The following is a 17,738-nucleotide window of genomic DNA, read 5'->3' as shown; positions in this document are numbered from 1 at the left end:
AGTATAATTTGAAGTCGAATATTTCTCTTTTTTATTCAGGTTGTCTATGACTATTCAGGGTCTTTTGGGTTTTCAAATGAATTTGAGATTGTTTTTTCTCTTTCTAAAAAGAATGTCATTGAAATTTTCATGGGAGGTTTACATTGAATTTGTAGCTTGCTTTTGGTAGTATGGTCATTTTTATAATATTAATTCTGATTCACAAATATGGGATGAGTTTCCATCTTCTAGCATTTTCTTCAATTTCTTTCTTCAGTATTTTATAGTTTTCATTGGATCTTTCACATTCTTAGGTTTATGTCTAGGTATTTAATTTTTTTGAAGATATTGTGAATGTGATTGTTTTCCTGATTTTTTTCTTTGTCTCTTCATTATTGAAAACTACTCATTTTTTGAATTTTGATTTTGTATAATTGCTACTTTGCTGGAAACAGATCTAAGCATTTTCTGGTGGAGTCTAGAGGTGACATGTCACCTTGTTTTTGTCATATTTCCTGTGCTTTATATTGAGTTTTCTAATCTAAAGTCAAGTCCTTAGTTGGAGGTTTTAGTGACCTAACCTTTCTGTTTAAATCATTATCTATGTTCTGGCAATCCTGGATAGTGGCAGTATTGATGTGCCTTTTCTCACCACTGACCTGGGAGTATAATTCAGCAATAACAGATTAATCAGTTCAATAACAAACCAGATATTTACATAAAGAAAAAAACCCTTAACAATGTCACCAATCACAGTATGTATGAAAGGAACTAGCACTGTTATATGGTACAGTAGGGGGTAAGGAAAAAAGATTATTTGTGTAGCAGTTAAAAATTAGACTATAAAATTAAGTAGAAGCAAGGAAAGAAATAAGGAAGATGGAAGAAAGGAAGGTGAGTATGTTGGCTAAAGGTAAACAAATAATGGTATGCAGGAATATAGTTTAATTATTGTGGGAAAGGTTGCTATAAACAGGAATCGCAATGGGTCAGAGAAGTTAAAAATAATAAACACAGGAGGAAGGATAAACCAACCATTTTTCCATTGTTCCTTTCCCTTTCCTCAGCTTTTTCTTCTTCTTCACCTTCATCCCTTTCTCCTTTTCCCCCCTCTTCTTCCCTCTCTTTTTCCTTTCTTCCTTTTCTTCTTCCTCCTCTACCTCCAACTTCTCCTTCTTCTTCTTGTCTTGTAAAAATAAAATTAATAAAATATAATTTGCAAAAAATGTTGGTGAGAATGCAGGGAAAAAGGAACCTTCATACACTGCTAGTGTGAATGTAAATGAGTACAATCACTCTGCAAAACAATATGGAGGCTTCATAAAAAATTAAACACGACTCTACCATATGATCCAGCAATACCTACTCCTAGGGATATACCTAAAGGAATGTGACTCAGGTTATTATAAAAACACCTGTACACCCATGTTTATTACAGCACTAGTCACAATAGCCAAGTTATGGAAACAGTCAAGATATTCCACTACTGATGAATGGATTAAGAAAATGTGGTATTTATACACAAAGGAATTTTACTTGGCCACAAAGAAGAATGAAATTTTGTCAGTTGCAAGTTAATGGATGGAACTGGAGAACATCATTTTAAGCAAAGTTAGCCAGGCTCAGAAGGCCAAAAATCACGTATTCTCCCTCATATGCGGATTATAGACCTAAAACAAATGCAGTAATATTATTGGACATGGGTCACACACTAAGGGGAGAATGTTCACAGGAGAAACAGGGAAAGGGAAGGAAACTTAAAACTTGAATGTGGTTGTTGTGCTCACTGTAGAGGAGTGAATATAGTAATCTTAAACTTGCAGAGGCCACTATGGGAAGGGGACCTGGAAATAGTGAAGAGGTCTGGTAGAAATGAACCGATGTGGGTTGTAATACACATGTGCATGGAAGCAACGCTAGAATTTTCCCTGTATAGCTATCTTTAGCTCAGACTAGCAAAAATGCTATGTCTTTCTTATTATCTCTTATGTTTTCTCTTCACAAAAATCAGAGAACAAGAGGGCAGAACAGGTTCCACCCAGAAGCAGGGTTGGGGCGGTGGGGTGGAGGTGACCCAAATAATGTATGCACATGTAAGTAAACATAAAAACAACAAAATAAAATATCAAAAAAGTAGAAGTTAAAAGAAGAAAAAATGAAGGTAAAATAAGAGTCAGTATTTCTTCCTCATATGCCTACTTTGCTGTATTAGTGGAGTGGATGCTATCCTACAATCTCTGGTCCTCAACTTCTGTGTGCAGTTCCATTGTTTACTCATATGACCACTCTGGTCCCAGCATTGCCTAGGCGTAGCCTAGGTGTGGTTTTCTGTGGTAGGTTAAGGCTCTGGAAAAGAGGCAGATGCTGGAGTGAGGTGAGTCAGGTCCTGCTCTGCTGAAAGTCTCTTCTGGGCAGTTGTTTAAGTATAACCTTTTGTCTGGGTGGTACTCTTTTAGGGAGTTTTCAGTTCCAGGGAAATACTGAATGACTTTGCCTGACACAGTACTAGTTCTGAGTATATGAATCTTTGGGCAGCTTGCTCTGCTCATGGCAGTGTGTTTATGTGTACCCACTGTGCTAGAGCTAGAATTAGGGACCTTGTGGTCACTGGTAAGTGTGCCTGGTTTTCCTTTTCTCATGCTGAGCTAAGTGGCTTTTTTGGTAATCTCTTTGTTTCTTTTATAAATATAAAGTTGCGTGCATTTTTTATTTTTCTCTTTATTTAGCCCTCTTCAATTGTGTCTTTTAGCATATATGTATTATTTATATTATCAAATTTTCTACATAGATTACTTTTTTGTCTTTTGCTGATTATTTAGAAGAGCTTGCCTGTCAAAGGACATAACCACATTCTATGAGACTGTTTTCAATTACTTTATGATTTGCTTTTAATATTAAGTGATTTGAATTTACTGTAGGTTAGTTCTTCATTTCATGTTGTGTGGTATATGGATGTTTTTAAGAAAGTCTTCTAAGGATGTTTAATTTTTGGTTAAGATTTCCCCAGTACTATTTATTTAATGGTTCAGACTTTCCTTGCTCATTTGTAGTGAGTTTTATAACAAACTAATGTTTGAATGTCCCTGAGATTTTAATTTGTTCTATTGATTTATGTTCAATTCTATTTGATTGGTATGCTATTTCAGTTATTTTTGCTCAAAGTAACCTTAACCTTTTTACAAAAGTTCTCTTTTGTATATAATTTGAAACAACTTAAAAATTCTATAGCATAAATTTTTCTATAACTTTGGAAAATTTTGTCATTTATATCAGAACTTTCTCTGAATTTTCTCCAGGTAATCGGTATTCATTTGCAAAATTCACCTTAATTATCACATATTCAAAGAATACCATGACTCCTCTCCTTAGTCTTGTTATTAGTCAATGCAAGTCACACACCCATGCTTAATTTCCATAAGATGGGGAAGCACAATCTGTCACATGCCAAAAGGCACTGATGAGTAACACTAGGTTGGGATAAAGGGGAGGTCATCCTATAAGGCCATTCATCATTGTTTATTGATTGACCCATCATATTTAGATGAATAATTAATACTCATTGTTTTACATTTAAAGAAATAAATTCTCTTCCAGTTTCTATGATTGAAAAGGTCACAATGAAGAAGAAAATTTATTATGTACCATCAAGTAACATCAACTCCATTCGCTTGGCTTATTATCCACTCTTCCCAGCTCACTTAACCTAGTCTCTTTTTATGGTCAGGAACAGTAGCCTTTAAGCCAGATTTATTAGCAACATTCTATACTTCCTCCAAAGTAATCACAGTGTTATTTTCAAAATAATAGTATGAATGTATAACTTCATGGCCTAGAACCATTTAGTAGTTTACCAATATTTTAGGACTGAAATTAATTCCCAGTGGTACTGGCACTGTTTTTTGTTTATCTGCTGAGTTTCATATTTAAAACTCACATCTCTTTTCCATTATTTTTTAATATGCATAATCCTTATAAAACAGGGAATCTGTGTTTTGTCTGTTCAGGCTTCCCTCCTTTTGTACACATTCTTTGCTTAATTAACTTTTCCTCATCCTTCAGATTTCAAGTTCAGTTGCTTTGTCAGTTTTCATTTAAATCTCTCCCCTCTCTCAGGATAGGTCAGATTTTCTTGTGTGTCTACATCATTTTTTGGGCTTGTTTTCTGGTGAATTTTTCCTTTCTTTATGTCATTATTTGATTAATATCTTTCTCACATTGCAGACAGTATACAATGGGGCTATGAATGAGATGTTACTTCAGATATAGTAGGTACATACCATAGTAGGTATATACCTGTAATCCCTGAATTCCAGAGGCTTAAACAGAAGGATCATAAGTTTGAAGCCAGAGTCCAACCCAAAATGATAAAATATAAAAGTAAGTAATAATATAGCAAAACATTTTATCAGCTCAATATTAAAATTTGGAATAAAATATCACATTTTCATTCTTTCATAGTCTTATCATTTACCTGCAGTATCATTGCTATCAATTCTATTTTCAAGACCCCTTTTAAATTATATAATAATAACAGTGTGATTTCCAAAGGTATATGAACAGAATTTCTTGGACAATATAGCCTTTATATACCTAAAGTACTTAAACTATTATCTCTTTGTTGGTCTATATTGTAGGGTACCTGAAAAGAAATATAATTAAAATTCTCTTTCTACATGGAATCATAGGACTCTTTTGACATATACCATAGAATGTGTATAAATGACGTTGGTCCTCAAAATGACTGCCCAAGGGGGATAAGAGAATAGAAAAGATAAGAGAAGTTTAAGATTGTTTTTATCTGCTTATCATTTTAAGTTGTTTTTCATACAGTTGTCTTACTTATATTTTCATTGTATCATTATTATAGCATGATGAAGATATATATATATATATATGTTTGGTATATATATATATTTGGTTTATATATATATATTTAGTATATATATATATATATATATATATATTGGTTTGAGGAAAACTCTGTAAGAAAGGAAGAATATTGTGCTAAAAAAAACTAATTTTTTCAAAAGGTCAAAAACAGACAACACCATTCACTTGTTTTACATCAAAACAAAGATTGTTTTATACAAACTGAATTGTGTGAAAAATAAATATAGTTGCTACTGGTAAGATTGGAACTGTGTAATTTAAAATCTGGCAACAAAATATGATATGTATTTGAAAAGTGTGTCATTGTTATAATGAGCTTACATCAGTACAGGTGTTGGACAAGTAGCTGTAGGGTGTGAAATTCTGTTTGTCCACCTACTTTGCATCCTGTTTTTGATCTATAAAAGCAGGCTGAAATGATATGTATGTGCTATGATTCTGTCTCCACTATCTCTGACAGCTTTCATCATACACCTTTTTAACAAAAAAAGGATGACAGAAAAGAATGCTTTGCTTCATCATCAACAGTATCAGTACCATTACAGATGCTATGGAAAAAAATGAAAAATATGGACTTCTCACAAAGCTCTTATTTCCAGCCATTTACATTTTCTTTTGTTTTGCTTAGAGATAACAGATGGCTGGGTAGTGATTTGGGATGCTAATTAGGCTGCTGTGTTTTCCAGCTAACCTTAGGTAGAAGCAGTCCTTTGAGAGCTGATTACCACTCTGCCATTTAAAATGCTAGTAGATAACAATTAAACACCCTTTAGTAATGTACTTTTTATAAACAATAAAACTATGATTAACTTGAGAACTTGAGTATTGTAAAAAATTCTGTACCAGCAAGACAGTAACTAACTGCACTGTGGCATTTTGGAAGAGTGATTTTCAAGTTTTAACTGAGCTCAGGAACTAGTAAGCATGAAAAAAGTGAAAGCTACTAGTATTTTTATGTGATTCTTTGGACTGACTGCCATACAGTAATACAAAGGGAATGATTATGAAAGCAGGAATATTTCCATGGTCAGAGGTAAGAGTGAAAAACTGAGTCTAAGTAGACGTAGTAACACTGAAAGCTGGAGGAAAATAAAGTACACATTGCATTTGGTAGGGTAAGTAGGAAAGAGCTATGATCTGATTCAGGAATAGGCTGTGATATTATATAAAAAGGAACATTTTTATCCATTTGAACTAGGCCTATTCTTAAAGTACCACAAGGATTATAAATAGTATGTCCAGATTTATTAACATCTTTGTTTATCAATAAAAATACTTCATGTGATATAGAGAAGACATACTTGAATTTAAAAATATTGCTTCATTTGGAAATGTAATGCATTCTCCTGAGCCCATAACAGTATTTTAATTAACATAGACAATTTTTTTCAAGATTTGAGATGAAAATATTTAAAATTTAAGTCTGATATCAGATCTGAGCTAACATTTAGACATACAAAGTTGTTGCGAATCGAACACTAAATTTAAGTGTAATATCTGACTCACTACTGAATTTTGTGATTATAAAAATGATTTCAGGTCTCCCATAAAATGCATGTATCTATCTAGGGGCAGAAGCAGAGTGATGTAGTTAAAAGCAAAAGTTCTTTGGAGTTAAACTCCCTGGTTTTAATTACGTTTCTACCATTTATTATCCTTGTGAAATTGGACAAGTCCCTTAACTCTTTAAGTTCAGTTTCCTGACGGTGTTAAATTCAACAGAACTTCAGTGAAAACTAAGAGGATTCATATTAAATATTAAGCACACAGCCTAGAACACAACCATACTGCACAGATGATGCTGGATATTATTATCTTCATAATTTCCTCCAGGAAGACATGAGAGAGATAAAATTATGTTTAAATATAATGTTGGTTCTAATAGAAGATGCAGATTAGAAAAAATATTTCCTATAAATTTTATAATAGCCATACCTCTGACTAATAACATTCCAGTTTCAGGATTGGGTGCTGGTATTACATGAAAATCTAAAAGAATTTGAAAATGTAAATCTGAATTAATCTTATTTGAGTTATTGAAGACTTTTCTCTAATGCACTGGATATACTGAGTTGCATTTCCAATATACAGAGAACTTAGGTGATAAAAATATGTTTTAATTAATTTCTCCCATCTATGTTAATATACTTTCCTTACAAAGACTCTTTATAATATATATATATTATATATATAACATATTTTGAGCAATATATACTGGATTCTAAACCTACAGAATCTAGTAAAGTCAATAGCTTATGTTTTTGAACATTTGGAATGAATTCATTAAAAATCAGAAAATGGTTCTGCATTGGCACTAGCATTTTGTTTTCAGATAGATTATATGCAATGTTCCAACTTTCATTTACAAACACACCAGTGTATTTTCTATTTTAAATTTCAAGTAAATGGATGGAACTGGAGAACATCATCTTAAGTTCAGCTAGTCAGGCTCAGAAGGCCTAAAATTGCATGTTCGTCCTCATATGCGGATTATAGACCCAAAACAAATGCAGCCATATTATTGCACATGGGTCACATGCTAAGGGAAGAGAAAGGGAAGGAAACCTAAAACTTGAATATGGTTGATGTGTTCATTGTAGAGGAACCAATATAGTAATCTCAAACTGGCAGAGGCCACTATGGGAAGCGGACCAGGAAGTAGTGAAGAGGTCTAGCAGAGATGAGCCAATGTGGGTTGCAATAGACAACTGCATGGAAGTAACTAGAAATATCTCTGTATAACTATCTTTATCTCAAACTAGCAAAACTCTGTGTCTTTCTTATTATCTCTTATGTTTTTCTCTTCAACAAAATCAGAGAACAAGAGTGTAGAACAGGTTCTGCCTAGAAGCAGGGAAGCGGGGGTGGAGTGGGAGGTTGCACAATGAGTACTCACATAAGCAAATGTAAAAATGATAAAATAAAAAGAGAAAAGAAAAAACAAATAGATAAATTTATGATAACACAGAATTTCGTGATTTCAATTGAAATTGTATGCATATTATTTCATTTAATTTTCAGACAACTATTATCCATATTTCAAGATGTGATTCACTTAAAAAATTCTATCCCCATTTTAGAGATTTCATGTCTATATGTATTTTTCTAACTTTTGGATAATTAAGATAATGTGAAGCTGTAGGACTATGGAAAGAAGCACAATAAACCAGGATGAGAGTCATAACTATAATCCAGATATCTTTACTTTGATTGAATGAGCTTTCAAATACATCTTGCTTTTTTATTGTATGTTTGTTTTTTTGTGTATGTGAGAGAGTGTGTATGAGCATATGTGCAAGAGTGTGTGAGTGTGCATGAGTGTGTGCTCAGAAAGGAATGCATTTCTGGACCCCTTAAGGATTGATTATTTCTCATGCTATTCTTTTATTTTATTCTCACTATACTTTAGAGGCTACTCAGGCTCAAATCATTCACTACTTATGTAACTGTGCTCATCCATTCTCCTTGATATTTTTCAGCTATTCTGAACTTTTTGTCAAAACAAAACTCATCAGACATTTGCCAATTCACTGCTCTATGGAAGGACAAAATAAAGGAACAAGTTCAAACTTATAAATTACTTTCCAGGATTTTTAATTTTACAGTAACATCAAAAATCAACTTGAAAAATATGACATTTATCTATGGAATTAATCTCCATTTTAACTTCAGTTTTTCTGTGAATTTAGTACAACATGAATGCAACCTTTTTCTATTTCTTTGTGATGTTCTTGTACACAAAATAACATATTAAAATGCTATACATAATGATTGCTTGATTTGAGTGACTTCTAGCCAAATGATCATCGTTTTAAAAAATCATTGCCAGTTACTGAGGGCCTCAGTTCTGGTGTATATGGCAATTAGGATGATTCAGTCCCTAACTTTTAGACACTTAAATCTAGTACAAGTGTTACAAGACATAGTAATATTGCTGTAATGCAATTACTTAGCAAAGTTAATGGAGAACCTAGTGGATTTGGCAGCAGGAATACCAATTAGATGACTGCTATAGTAATCAAGAGAAGATATCTGTATTCAAGCTAGATTAGTGGCATCATGATAAATATAGATTATAGGAAGGGTCATTTTAGAAAATTCTAAATCTGCCTTACTTGTGTAAAGTTAATGCCTGTTTGTTTCTTATTTTTTTGTTCCCTAAGAGGAATGTATGTTCTACCATGTTTCTCTGCCCACATAGCAACAAAAATATCCTCTAGACATGAAGAAAAATATGGTGCAAATGATGTATATACATGTATGGGAATGCAAAAAAGATACCTGTTGAAACTGTTCCAGAAATCAGGGAAGAGGGGATGAAAGAGAGTAGTGGAGGGAGTGAATTCAAGTATGATATATTTGATACATTGTAAGAACCTTAGTAAGTGCTGCAATGTACCCCCACCCAGCACAACAATTAAAAAAATACTTCCTCTGAAAAGACAATTTAAAGAATGAAATCTAATCATTTGGAGGTAAATGGATGGAACTGGAGAACATCATTCTGAGCAAGGCCAGCCAGGCTCAGAAGACCAAAAATCGTATGTTCTCCCTCATATGCGGACATTAGATCTAGGGCAAATGCAGCAATATTGTTGGACTTGGGTCACATCACAAGGGGAGAGTACACATGGGAGATATAGGAATAGGCAGAAAACCCAAAACATGAAAACGTTCCAGAGGAACTAATATAGAAACCTTAAAATGACAGAGGTTATCATGAGCAGGGGATCAGGAACCAATGTAAAGATCATTGAGTTAGAGTTGATTCAACATGGCTCATAACACATGTATACATGAAAGCAATAGTAGGAATCTCTCTGTGTAGCTATCCTTAACTAGCAAAAATGCTTTGTCTTCATTTAAAAAAAAGAAAAAAGACAATTTAAGTAGATTTCCACTTGTTTTCCTTCATGTTCAACTTTTTATTTTGTCCATTAAAGTTATAATAAGAGTCTAGAGAATTCAAATTTCCCAAATGTTTGGACACTCTGATACTATCTTCCATTAAGCCTTCACTAGAGCCAAGCTGATGCTGGCATTATGACTTCAAACCTCCAGAACTTTTATGTAAATAAACCTGTTTATGTCTCAGGCATTTTCTTATAGTGGCAGAAAATGGACTAGCACACTGGCCCTAAATAGGGACAAGAAGAAACCTAATAAATTCCACAAAAAAATCCACTCTAACAAGTAGAGGCCCTGATTTCTCCATCCATGACTCTGAAATTAAGTCCAATTGTCTTTTAGCCAGAAATAATGATGCCTTAGTCTCCATGGACATGGAATGTGTAGCATTAGGGAGGAACTCACTTCCTATAGTAATACATAAATGAAATGCCCTAGGCATAGAAAAGGGAAGTAAGGAAGAAAATTTAATCATATGAGTCCAACTTTTGTCATAGAAAACATTTCATGTGGAAGATTACTGTAAATGTGCTCTATTTTTGTTCTCTCTCACTCACTAGCTCTCTCTGAGCTCTGCCAAAAATATTGCAAATGCAAGTAGTAATTCTCTTTAAAAATTTTTAAATTCTAGTAAAATATGTAGCTAGTACAATATATAACTACATATTTGTACAGCATAGTTACATGAATAATTATATTTTAAACATGCACATTATATAAATGCATTCTCTAGCAGTAAAATACATATTTCTTTACTTCAACATGATGTAACTATGCTTATATTTATACATGATATATTACAATTACTGTAACTTAAGTAATTACACAGTAACCATTCATTTTACATAAATGTTTTACATTGGGGAAACATACATTTCCCATATAAAGTGAGTGTAATGTCCTTGCTCATAAAATTATACATGAGCTTTTGCTTGGTTTTGTTTGTTTTTCAGGTAGGCAGGCAGAGAGAAACTTTGGAAGTGATTATGAACTGAATCAGTTCCTGCACAATGTCTATTGTCCTGTGTCTCAATCTCCAACCTATTAAGTTGATTCTAGTATCATACTGGGAATGTCTTAGAAACTGATGTTCTAACTTGCAATTTGTATGCAAATAGTTGATAGTTACATTTCAATGAATGGAATAAAATAAAGATGTGATGCTTCATCCGATGGTCCTAATGTTTTATTTCGGAAAAATTTGATTCATCAGTTTATGACTGGATGGTTTTATAGTGTCAACAGGGAAAAGAGTCTTTTTAAAATCTATTTTCTTAGGTAGAAAAATAAAATACCTCACATAATCTGGCATTTAAAGTGTCTTATGCAAGTGGTGTTTAAATTGTTCAGAATCTTGACTGTTGTGGTAAATACATACATCCAAACATGTCACACAATTGTACAGAATTCAACCAACTTGCACACAAAGGTACACAGAAATGAGTACAACTAAAACTGATTAAATCTGAATATGATCAGAGTACATACCACTATGAATATCTTTGTCATACTACTATACGATAGTGTTACAAAATGTTACCCTTGGAAGAAATAGGACAAAATATACAAGGAATGTTTCTGTATAATGTCTTAAAAATCACACGTGAACCTGTATTTATTCTTACAAGAATTTTAATTAAAAGAACTTTTCATGTTACTTTTGAGCAATCTTGTCTCTGCTGAATGCAATTAAGAAAAAAATTGATGTTACTTGCATATTCATTTTGCATCATTTCAAAGTTCATCTTAAGAAAGTTTATTAAGCTAATTCAGTTTGTTGTGAGACTCTAAGCAGATGAATATCATAAAATATTTATATGCAATCCTTGACTATTTAAAATATGGCATGATTGTTATTTATTATGTCTTGAAAAAAAATAAAATCCTCATTTGCCTTTGGCAACCTATGAATTCATTATGTGACTAATTAAGTTTGATGTTGTAGGATGAAGATAAATAGAGTCTCAATAATAAGAAAACAGCAACTTGATTAAATATGAGACAAAAACCTTGACAGTCACCTCTCCAAAAAAGTTATATAAATGGCAAATAAGTTAAAACACAAGATGCTCCACAGCATACACAATCAAGAATGCAAATTAAAGTGACAAGGAAATATCATTGCACATTTATTAAAATACTCAAAATCTAGAACACTATCACACCAAATTCTGGTGACAGTGTGTAGCAACAATAAATTTGTTACCGGTAGCAATGTGAAATGCTAAAGGCACTTTGGAATGGAATTTGGTACTTACTTTCCTTTTAAAATTAGACACACTCTAATCCAGTGCTGCATTTTTTCTGGTATTTACTCTAAAAGCTTGTGTGTACACATAAACCTGCACATAGATGTTTAGAGCAAATCTATTGATATTTGCCCAAACTCAGAAGCTAGCTACATGCCCTTCAGTAGGAGAATGGGTAAATAATGCATCCAATAATGGAATGTTATTTTTGGTGTTTAAAAAAGGAAAAAAAGACAAAAAAAAAAAAAACCCACCCAAAAACCAAAATCAAGCTAGTAACAGTCATGGAGAAATCTTAGAGACACATTACTAAATGAAAAGAAACCAATCTGAAAATGCTGCATATCGTGTGATTCTAGCTATATGACATATTGTCTAAAAGGCAAAACTACAAAGATAGTAGATGAAGTTGCAAGAATATCCCATAATGAACCCTCATATTGAATATAGACCTTGGCTGATATTGTAAGGCAGGTGGTACAAGGAAAATCTATACCTTTTTCTAATTTTGTTGTGATCTTAAGTTTACTCTAAAGAATTACCTTATTATTAATTTAAAAAGTAAACTGTCTTTAATGTGTTTCAATCTTATCATTATTATTTTCTTTTACCTTGTTTACAAATTCCTGATTTCCACACTTTATTTCCAACCCATTCTGTATGGAACCTCTAGACCTGTCTTTTTCTTTTTTGTTTTGTTTTGTTTTCTAGTCTTCTTTTTCCTTTCCTTTTTTCTTTTGTCTTTTTCCTTCCTTCCTTCCTTCCTTCCTTCCTATCTTTCTTTCATTCCTTCCTTCCTTCCTTCCTTCTTTACTTCCTTCCTCTTTCTTTCTCTGTCTCTGTCTCTCTCTCTCTCTCTCTCTTTTACCTTCTCTCTTTCTTTCTAGCTTATTTTTAGTTTTGAATGAGGGTACTCATATATTATTAGTGGGGATGTAATTTAGTGCAGCTGCTACAGAAATCAATATGGAGTCACCCCCAAACCCCCCCCCAAGATTAGAACTACTGTATGATTCAGCTTTACCAGTCCTGAGTATATACTGGACAATTTATTTTCCTACATTCTTGCCTCCTCACAATCATTCTCTGAAACTTACTCCCAACATCGTAAGTAAACTTTTTTTTTTAATTTTAGGAAATCCAGTAACTTTTACAATCCTTGTCTGCTTTTGTCTGTGCCCTGTGACATGACCACATTTTCCTTAAGACACTCTTCTATGGCTTCTGTGGCTCAATGGTTTCTTCCTCCTGGATTGAGTGTACCTCTGGGTCCCTAACATTGTTCATTCCTGAGATGTTCCCATACTGTGATTATTTTTCACAATTTACTGAACATACTAATTTACCTTCATGACATAAAGTAGCATCTGCATCCTCATCCATTTATTCAGGCATTGTATGTCAAACACACACTGTATGATAAGGACCGTGTCTTCTACTGAGGATAAAACCACAGTGAAAGTCATGCCCATTAACCTCTAGTCAAATAACCATAAATTGTTAAGTACAATCTCTAGGGATAGTTATTTAGGAAAAATACACAATACTCATGTATTGTGTGAAAATTAGATGATATAGAGAGGTTTCCTTAGGGTATTGTATTTGATCTGAGATTAAATAGAGAAGCAGGAATTCAGTTAACTTATTTATTAAAAGTACTTCAGGCTTAGCAACAGTAGGATAACATTTTGAGGCAGTATATTGGGCTTTTATAACTTTTCCTATCATAAATTGCAGATTTTTGCAATGGTACCTTAATATATTTTGGTAGAATTGTCTCTCCTCCACTGGAATGTCAATTAAAATTAAAATTAAAATGTTTCAATTAAAATTCTCTGTCTTTTTTGCCAAAGAATGTGTACATCATCCAGTTTATATCAGTCACATTTCTCCTTGAAATGGGAACTTGAACCAGAACTTTAAAAATGGAAACAAAATTGGAGCTCACTGATTATTGTACAAATATTGATATGAAACTACTGAACTGATCTTACCATCTACAACCCAGAGAAAAGTTTTATTGCCTGCTTTTTTGTCTGTCCTGCTTGTCTATATAATTTCTGATGATTTTCTTTTCAGTCTAATTCAGTTTTAACTCTTCACATTGAAAAATTTTTAACATGCACACAAACACATATGAAAAGGAGTGTGGAGTTTCTTTTCAAATGAAAAATTAGTCATTGTGCATGAAAGTGAAGAAAGGAGGAATGAAACTGGATACAATTAGGGCAAAAGAAAGGATGTTTGATGCCAATTTTCTATTTTAAGTTTTAAGTCTTTATCATACAATCACAGAAGAGTATTTATTAGAAGTTGTTTAAGCAAAAGAGTTAATGATGGGATTCATATTCTTGAAACATAGCTGTGAATTCAGTTAGAAAACACAATGCCATACAAAAGAGTTAATGTGGGACCATTTAGGAAGCAATTAAAGCAAGAAAGTGAAAGTTCAGATGGAGAAAGCACATAGATTTCAAAAGAGTTTAGATGCAAAAACTGACAGATGGGTCTCTGATTGCAAGAAGAAAGAAGAGCTTATATAGAATGATCCTTGGGTTTCTTGAAATCCTAAAATATCAAAGATGGCTTTTAAGAGTGAGTTAAGGATGTGAGGGCGATCTGGCTGCGACATTTGTCACCCCATTGATCGCCAGGGTTGATTCGGCTGATCTGGCTGGCTAGGCGGGTGTCCCCTTCCTCCCTCACCGCTCCATGTGCGTCCCTCCCGAAGCTGCGCACTCGGTTGAAGAGGACGACCATCCCCAATAGTGGAGGACCGTTCTTCGGTCAAGGGTATATGAGTAGCCGCGCTCCCCTGCTAGAACCTCCAAACAAGCTCTCAAGAGTGAGTTAAGTTTCTCCCTTACAAAATTGGAGGTTTGGAAATGCCAAGTAGTCATGAAATATGTAAAATGGATGATAGTTAGATTCAGATAAGAAAATATTTTGGAATAAGTAGTAAATTTGGTGAATAATTAATGCTTTTTGTAATATAAAAAAATCAAGTAGGCATCAGCAATTTGTGTGCAAGGACTGAGAAAGTTTTGAGTCATCTCTGGCACAGACTTTATGGAGCTCCAATTCCATACCACCAGGGCTGGGTTGTAGCTTAGTAGTTCAGTGCTTGCCAGAAGAGTTAAGCATTATGAAAAGAAAAAAAGGGATCTGTACAGCCAACTTCCTACTCAGTTGAGACCTCCAAGGCTCCTCAAACTCACTGAGCTGAAAATCAGAACTCATAGGCCCTTCTCCCAATGAGCACTCTGCTTCTCTCCCTTAAGGGCTCAGTAATGTTCCTTGGTATCCATTTAATTAACACAGCAGCCCAGGCTCATAAGTATTTATTTCTTCTACACTTTCTATTTCTAAAGCAATCAGCAAGATTTCTGTTTTACATTGAAAACTGTTCTCAAAATAAGTTTGTGTCTTTTAGGTCCTCACATCATTCCATAACACTTTGCATTTTTTATGCAACTGTGAATTATACTTTGCATTTCATCTAAAAGTTGAATGTATTCCAAAGACTAATATATGTGCTTCTTTAATGTCAGTCATTATTCTCTGTGGTTTTACTCTTGTTATTAGGTTGCTATGTTTAAATTTAATGAAGCATTTATTCTCAATCAAGAAGACCATTGAGATGATACAATTCTGTAAGTCTGTGCTGTGAAATCAAAGTAATAAACTTTATTTGGTGTGAGATGAGAAATGATTGACTATGCTTTCTATTTATTAATACTCTTTTAATCTTCTTTTATGGTATTTATAAGTGAACAAGATAAAAAAGTTATTACGTTTTTTCCCTACTCTGTCCTATGAACTTCAATGATAAAGTGATAAAGGCAAAACACCCTGGACAACGACAATCGGCTTTTTTTTAGGAATTTGTGTCAAGTTAATCATCACAAACTTTAAATATATAAATTTGTTTAAAACCAGAATAAAGAAAAAATTAGAAAAATTAGCATCTTCCTCATAATAAGGTCGATTTTTAAAAATATTTTAATGTCAACATAGGAAATTCAAATACATTATGCCCACTTAAGGTAAATTATCCATTTGGCATGTGAATTCATAATGCTAAATAAACAACTCAGGAGATATTTTGTCCATTATTTCTAAATTACTTAAAATTATTAAAACAAAGAAGGAAAAGAAAATCTATTTCTTATATAATTATTTTCCAATTTTCTCTAAGCAAAGATAAAAACTGTCCACAAAAGTGTTCATTTACTGAAGTAAACTGGTTTTTGCACTTTTTTTACAGTGTCCTTCATGTGTCAAGTCCTTCTTAGATTTGACCATTGACCACTGAACTTACTAAAAAAAAGAAAAAAAATCAGATTTCTTATCTCTTGTACAAACATAGCGAAATCTAGACTGTGTGGTCTAGTGCTGGGAAGACATAAAAGATAATAATTTTACATTGGTCATTCAGAGAATGAAACAGAGTAAGCAACAAGTAAGCGAAGGAGATAGCAAGCTTACTGTGCTAAGTAAAACTGATAATGATAAAAGAAACATGTTTAGATTTGAAATCCAGCAGCTCTCCAAGTGAATACAATTTCTCTGGTGAATATAATCTTTCCAAAGGCAGGGAGAAAAACCTACTAAAAATGTTATTGTTGAATTTTTACTTTGTAACATATAATCTAATAATTTTCATAGCCATATGATACAAATTATTTCAAAATTAATTTTTTTAAATTACTTTAAAAATTCAATATCAATTCCAGTTTTCTTTATTCTTTTGTAAGTATAGAGTACAAGTAAATAGATGTATAAATACGGCTTTTGTTATAATGTAGTGAATTGATTTTGACCAACCAAATATTTTATTTTAAATATTCATTTAATACAAATGAATTTTTATGTCATCTCACATAGGTTAATCCAGTACAATATATTTTATATCATTATGATGAAAAATCAAATTGAGAAATATTCTCCTTTAAGAAGAGCATACAAACTTAAGTCTGTCTTAAGAAAAAGTGCCTTAAGGAAAATGTGGTCATGTCACAGGACACAGACAAACTATGACCAAAGAGTCAAATTCAGTTTGCTACCAGTTTTTCTAAGTGAAGTTTTATTGGAAAGTAGCCACTCTCACTTATTGTCAGTGGCTGGTTTTATTCTACAACATCAGAATTGAGTCATCACAGAGACAAAATAGCCTATAAATCTAAAATATTCAATATCGTCAGCCTTTACAGGAAAAGTGTGCCACTCCAATACTGTGGAGCATACCCACTAACTGAATAATTGATGTGGGTCCTGTTTTGTTTCTTCCTAATATGGCAAAATTATATTTGGCAATAACTGTGAAATGAGCTGACATTAATGACTGAAGAAGACCTGAAGTCAGTGAATATATTCTTTTGCTCAACTTCATTTTTATATACATATCAATAGAAACACGAAGTAAGAAATGAAGAAATACAGTACAAACAGAAAATAGTACCTCTTTAATTCTTCTAAATTCAGTTTATTTTTATATAAGAAAGTATGTACTTAGAATTGGTCCATGATAGTCAGCATCAATAATTTTATAATAACTCAAAAATGAGTTTTAATAAATCTGGAAGATCTATAAATGTTATAATGCAGGAGAATAGCAAATTGTACAACAGATGTAGTTTTCTTTTTTCTAGTTTTAACAAAAACAATTAAAGAAAAAAAGAGTAATAGATTGCAGTATAAAAGATATCATTA

General features: G+C 32.8%; 1 long non-coding RNA gene across 2 annotated transcripts in view; it reads left to right on the top strand.

The window, feature by feature from the left end:
• Positions 1–17,738, top strand: part of LOC141425555 (uncharacterized) — a 104,555-nt gene that overhangs the window by 14,867 nt on the left and 71,950 nt on the right. Inside the window, exon 3 of one of the 2 annotated variants that reach the window (XR_012450528.1) lies at positions 10,731–10,866. The exons of the other annotated variant lie outside the window; for it this stretch is intronic. This is a non-coding gene — a long non-coding RNA (uncharacterized lncRNA). Of the gene's footprint in view, positions 1–10,730; positions 10,867–17,738 lie in introns of those variants that run through there. 2 annotated transcript variants of the gene reach the window in all.

Source organism: Castor canadensis, chromosome 8, assembly GCF_047511655.1.
Source record: "Castor canadensis chromosome 8, mCasCan1.hap1v2, whole genome shotgun sequence".
NCBI classification, from domain to species: domain Eukaryota; kingdom Metazoa; phylum Chordata; class Mammalia; order Rodentia; family Castoridae; genus Castor; species Castor canadensis.
Note: the sequence above shows the minus strand (reverse complement) of the source record. Positions and strands in the feature narration are given on the sequence as shown.